The sequence below is a fragment of the Homarus americanus genome, unplaced genomic scaffold (assembly GCF_018991925.1).
Source record: "Homarus americanus isolate GMGI-L3 unplaced genomic scaffold, GMGI_Hamer_2.0 scaffold20930, whole genome shotgun sequence".
Lineage (NCBI taxonomy): Eukaryota > Metazoa > Arthropoda > Malacostraca > Decapoda > Nephropidae > Homarus > Homarus americanus.
This window is the reverse complement of record NW_024748502.1, coordinates 2,756,898-2,763,827: the sequence shown is the minus strand read 5'-3', so window position 1 is coordinate 2,763,827 and position 6,930 is coordinate 2,756,898.

The window sequence follows — 6,930 nt, the reverse complement described above, 5'->3', positions numbered from 1 at the left end:
TAGAACTGATCCCAAGCCCACCCATGACCATAAGAATATCTTAATCTTACCATTTCACAAAAATTTCTCACACATTCCTTCACAACTAAAAACCTGGAATGTCAATGTGGCATTTAAAAACTCATGCACTGTTAAACAAATGTTAATCAAGAACTCCCCCAACAACACAATTGATTGCATTTATAAAGTTCCTTGCAAGGAATGTAATATGTTTTACTTAGGCCAGACAGGTAAAGATCTTGCAACTAGAATTAAACAACACAAATACAGTGTTAGGACAGGCCAGGAATCCAATGCTCTGTTTGTTCATTTGAGGGATAACAAGCATTGCATTGACTGGGATAATGCCTCCTCAATATTACCATGTAATTCAATTGATAGTAGGAACATCATAGAATCTAGTCTTATTAAACATACCGAAGCATTCAACATGAATTTGAGTAACGGCATGTACAAGCTGGACAATTTTGTAATTAAGAAGATTTGTGACCAGGTGAGAAGGCCGGGCCACCTGACCATCTGACCTGACCACCAACCGTTGTGTGCTATTTAAAGATTAGTAGGGTCATTACCTAATACCTGACCATTGTGGACCTGGTCTCACCCTCCTCTGTATATATACACCTTGATTTGTATTTCTCTCTCTTGTCTGTACTCACCCCTGAAGATGTGAATTACACGAAAGCGCTTGGGAACTTCGTGTTTTCTTCTTTCCTTGTAGTTATCAACATATATATATATATATATATATATATATATATATATATATATATATATATATATATATATATATATATATATATATATATATATATATATATATATATATATATATATATATATATATATATATATATATATATATATATATTGTTACGACCTAGGCCTCTTAGGTTGTAACAAAATCATAAATTCAACTTCTCTTTGTATTATAGGTCCAAGGAATAGATCCCACCAAAATCATCACCTCATTACTATAGTAGGGTGTGTCATAGGAGGGAAGATCAGCTAAAACTAATGGCCCATCATTTTTTTGGTAGATTTTAGTGTATATAAACATAAAATTATTTCAGTTTCAATATTTTGCAACATTTTGCTAGGTAAATTTTAGCGTGAAATTTATCGAAAATCTAACGTACAGCTGCATTAGTGCATTACAATTAAATAGTGAACATTGCTTTCTGACTTCAATCTTTAACAACCCAACTAACAATATTTTTATCTGTTTCAGATTCTGATGCATTTATAAGTTGATAATATTTGCGATGGCTGCTTGTGTCAGGACGAGGAACCAAAAATCCAGCCATCTCAGTCACTATCTTGGGTCTGGGAGAGAGCTCCTGAAGTCGGAGTTGCCTACATTGAGAGATGCTTTGAGAAACGGTGTTTTAATCAGGCAAATCAGTGAAAAGAACCAAAGAACTTACACAAACAAAGACATTGCCAGTGATATGACCAAAGCTGTCTTGGCACAGTACACTCTGGCTAACGCTCAGTTCAAGCCTCCAGTCATAACAAGTCAGAAGAAGATAAGTGAGAGACTGCTAGCCAGTTGGGAAAAGGCAAGAGATATCTCTCTTGGGAGAGGAAAACTTGCAGTTAAGGACAGCTTTGCCAAGCAACTGGACCAGTTATTTGACATAATTACTTGCAAGTGCCCAATTGTTCTCTGTCCTGAGTTTGGATGCGATCGTGACTGTAAATCCGAGGCCCACATCTCCTGTATTTGCAAGCGTGAACTGAAGATTCCTGTGATCGAACTGGCATTTGTCAAAGCACAGAGAGAGAAGACTGGCATTATAGGGGCTCTCATGATTTCTAGCCAAGATATTCCGGAGTCCAAGAGACAGGAGGCTGCCGCAGAGAGACAGAAGAGGAGAAGAGTTGCCGAGGAAAAGAGACTTGAGAAGGCCCAGGGTGAGGTAAAAAAGGCCGATGATTGGAGTCAAGCTGATTCAGAGTTTAATGACTTCCCCATGGCTGATCCGAGTGCTGACCAGGAGAATGGTGACTTTGTCCCTAACCCAGAAAATAATGATCCCAAACCTTCCAGGCATAAGATTCGAAATAGGAAAGATATCCTGAGCATAGCTCTGGCCAGCATGCGACACCACACTGGTCTCAGAGAAACTGCAGAGATAGCAACAGCTGCCTGGATTGACGGTGGTTTGATAACACCTGATGATGTTCACCTGGTGATAGATCATAACAAAGTAAGGAGAGCTCAGGAGAAACTTGTCAGTAACCTAGAAGAGGAGTTTGATAAGGGGATAAGAGAAAATGGAATCAATTGTTTGTTCTTTGATGGGAGAAGGGATGACACTAAAGTGTTCATGAAAGTTGGAGATTCTGACAAGTTGTTCCCTGCCATGGTGAAGGAGGAACACTACTCCTGCTGCAGTGAACCAGGAGGGAAGTATTTGTGGCATTTCACTCCCATCAGGAAACCAGCTGAGATAGTGGCAGATAACATTGTGAACTGGCATTGGAGGGGGACAGCACCAACACGAACACAGGGTGGCAAGGGGGGGTCATACAGTGGATAGAGCGGAAGATTGGGAGGAAGCTGGTCTGGATTGTTTGTGACGTCCACACCAACGAGTTGCCACTCAGACATCTAATCCAGGAGCTGGATGGCAAGACTCTTTCAAACAACAGATGGTCTGGTCCTCTTGGCAAGATGCTGGACTCTGCCACTGAGTTAGAAATAAATCCGAGCTTTCAAAAAATCACAGTTGGCCCTCCACTCGTTGAGCTTGCACATACTGTCATTGACGACCTCAGTACTGACCAGTACTATGGTTACATGATTTGCAGTGCCATCAATACTGGGGTCATGCCTGATAGACTTGCTTACCTGCAAATAGGTCGTCTCACATTCTAGGTGGCTCACAACGGCTCTCAGGTTCTGCAGAATTTGGGTCGCTCATCATAAACTGAAAGGGAACCAGCTTCACAACCTGAGACTTATTGTCCAATTCATCGTGAGTGTCTACTTGCCAAATTGGTTCAACACCAAGGTCAAGTCATCGTTCTCCGAAGGATCGAGGCATGTTCTCTTCTAGCTTGAGCTCCTGAGGAGTCAGCCAAGGAAGGTTGTTCAGATTGTGGAGCAGACTGTGAGGAGATCTTCCTGGTATGCTCATCCCGAGGCAGTTCTGCAGACAATGCTCTGCAGTAAGGATGAGGAGGAGAGAAGAGTGGCAGTCAAAAAGATCTTGGATATGAGACTTATGAGAGGATCTGGGCATGACGAATCAGTTGGTGACGATTCCTTCAGGTTCAGGAAGACTCCTGAAGTCAATCTAGGTGCCAAGACCCTCACTGATCTCATAGATCTGGATAACATCCAGGCTGGCAGTGAGCCCCCTCTTACCTGCAGCCTCACCAATGTTCAAGTCAGAGCTTTTTTGCTGGACAACCCAATGCATGCCCCTGCCTGGCCCTCGCACACCCAGAGTATAGAGCGTTGTGTACAGCAAGTGAGCGAGGCCAGCAGTCACGTGTACAGCCAGGAGAGGAGGGAAGGCTACATCCGAGCTCAGGTGGACAGCAGGGAGGTGATGAGTAGAAACAGAAGCAAGAAAGACATGTTCTCTATGGTGTGCAGCAACACCGGGTCGTAGTAGTAAAACCGGTTTTTGTATTTGATGATTTTGTTTTCTAAAGGAGTATTAAATTTAATAAATGTGTCAAGATCATTCGTTTCACTATTCTGGATCATTTTCATCCAAATAAATTAACCTGATACATTTACTTTACTTTAAATAAGCTATTTAGTGGTGTTGGTAAAAGGGTGGGAATACTGAATTTTCATAAGATTTCAAGTTATAATTTACCTAGCAAAAAATGAAAACTTTTCAAATCTGAAGATATCACATGATTCTGCACATAGAACTACATCATTAATACCATAGGCCGATTTTTCAAACTCAAAAAAAAATTCGCCTCCGTATGACACACCCTAGTGAGTTATGGTCGGTGAAGACTAGGGTTGTTTGTGGGCAAGACTGGAGGTAACATTCAAACTTCTTTATTGCCAACACCAGAGCCAGGGCCTCCTTCTCTATGGTCGAGTAGTTGGTCTGATGTTTTTTCAACTTGGTGGAGTAGTATGCCACAGGGTGAAGGACATCAGTGGTTGGGTCGGGTTGTAGGAGCACAGCCCCCACTCCGACACCGCTAGCGTCGATTTGCAGATGGAAGGGCAAGGTGTAGTCAGGGGGTGGACTACAGGCTTGGAGGCAAGGAAGGCTTTGAGGCGGTGGAAAGACTGGTCGCACCTCTGGTTCCAGATGTAAGGGACCGCAGAACTGGTAAGGTCTGTGAGGGGTCCGGCCACGCTGGAGAAGTTACTGCAGAACCGACGGTAGTAGCCGCACATCCCCAGGAAGCGCATGAGTTCCTTCCTCGTCCTTGGAGTGGGGAAGGACAAGATGGCTTTAACGTTTGCGTCCTTGGGTCTCACCATACCATGCCCAACGATATGTCCCAGGTAAGTAACCGAGGCCCGGCCAAAAGCAGATTTAGCCAGGTTTATGGTGAATCCAGTCTCTTGCAGTCGTGCGAACAGTATCTCCAAACGCACCAGATGTTCGTCCCAGCCGTCCGACACCACCACCAGGTCATCCAGGTAGGCGAACGTCCCACCTAGGTCTTGAATTAGGTAATTGATGGCCCTCTGGAATGTGGCCGGAGCATTAGAAAAGCCAAACGCCATAACCAAATATTGAAAAAGACCAAATGAAGTTATAAATGCCGAGATTATTTTTGCCCTTTCCGTGAGTCCCACTTGATAATATTCTTTCAATAGGTCCACGGTACTGATAAATTTGGCACAGCCTATGCTGTCTAATATATCTTCAATCAAAGGTAAAGGGTAGAATTCTAAGACAGTGACCTGGTTCACTTTACGATAATCGGTACAGAAACGAAAAGTGCTATCGGGTTTTGGAATGAGAAGGCAAGGTGAAGCCCAGGGGGAGGTCAATTACCTAATTCAAGACCTAGGTGGGACGTTCGCCTACCTGGATGACCTTGTGGTGGTGTCGGACGGCTGGGACGAACATGTCACGGTCGCCATTTGTTACGAGTTGGGGATTTAGAATATAGTTGAAAGTCTACCCAGATCCCAACAGGCAACAACAATAAAAAACAAAGACAATCGGACTATAAAAGGGTAGACAAAGGATGTGAGTTTGTGTTGTGTATAATAAAGTACCATAAATTCCTTAACAAAATATTCAGCTTTCTATAATTTACCCTTAACCATACTTAACCTAAACATTAACAGTATATACATATTTATACAACATACAACAATTTGAAGCAAGGTGGAGGTGGGGGAAGCAATATAAGATTACAAAAACTTAAGTGCGGAGCTGAGATGGCTGACGAGTAAGGCTGAGTATTGTAGAAGACGGTAGGTAGTCACTGTGCCGTAGGTTTCCAGGATAGGTGATCCTGTGGTCACTTCCCAGAGTGAACTGCACTCTCCTCGAACTGGAGCTGACGAAGAAGACTTTGAGGAGGTGGCGCAACAACCAGGATATGGAGAAGGGAAACCCCAGAGTGGTAACTAAGAGTAGTCATACTCGGGTTTCGTCCCTAGATGGCGTTGCTCGTGGTGCTGGGTAGGTAGATCAGGACAATAGATGGCGTGGTTCGTCGTGCTGGGTAGGTAGATCATGACAATTGGTGGTGTGGTTCGTAACAGTGTGTTCATTGCAGGGTTTTCGTCAGAACCCACTTGACTGCGAGTGATGACTGTGAGTGATGGCTGCCGTTTGAGACTGCCGTTGATGATTAGCGATTGTCGCAGTTGGAACGATCAGTGCAGGCTTGTCTCTGGTTAGTGGGGTTAGCAAGGGATCTCTGAAGTGACATCAGCTGTCTGGGTGCACAACTGACGATCGTCTGCGGTCGCCAGATCTCTTATCCCTCGGCTCACAATATTACATATCTTCAAGCAGTTAGTGGAAACCTTTTACTAGGAGAAGCTAAAGCTTCTCTCAACTGAACAAGGGCTGATTGGCTCACTCTCTTCCCGCCCATGGATGCACTGAGAGTACACTGAGGCTATCTGAGAAAATTAATGGTCACACACTGAGACCAGGAGTCTAGGGGATACCTAGAGAAACATTTTATCTCCCTGGTGTATGTTCAGTTGGGTGAAGCATGTTACGGGACATAATACAAGGTGTAATTAGAGTGTGTATGTAGTTAATAATTTTCCTTATATCGTTTATTCCCAGCTCGCAGGGACTGGTAGTAACCTGTTGAGTGCCCTTAAGGCCCATTCATGTGTGTAGGTAATAGGTCCTGTTGTTAATACTATTTTTTCAGTTACTGATATTATCTAGCTGTGTGCAGTTTAATATTTCTTAAATAATTTGGATAGTATTGTTTTTTTAATATTTGTGTCACTAATTGATGCCAGAGAATGAGGGAACTGTTTTTCAGATGAGGTTTCTCCCTTCTGTTGTAAGTGATACTATGATTTAGTTCCTTTAATGCATTTAATATTTCTTTATAATTTCGATCCCAGGTGTAACCTTTGTTCCCCAGAGTAGTGTTTAAGTTAGGTTAGGAGGTGTGCATCTGTTGGGGTAATATAATTTTGTTGAGTGCTCTGAAGGCCTATTCAGGGTGGAGTTAATAAGTTCTTCTTTTTTTATACCATTTTCTCAGTGCTTGATATAATTTTATTGAGTGTCCTTAAGGCCTGTTCATTGTAGAGTTATTAATTTCTTATTTTTTTAATGCCATTTTCTCAGTGATTGATATTCTTTTGTTGAAAGCCCGTAAGGCCTGTTTCATGTGTGCAAGCAACACTTCTTAATACTTTGAATTTATTGTTGTCCACTAAGGCATTGTCTGAGTTGCTAATAATTTCAATATCATGTATAACTTTTATTCCCAAGAGTAGTG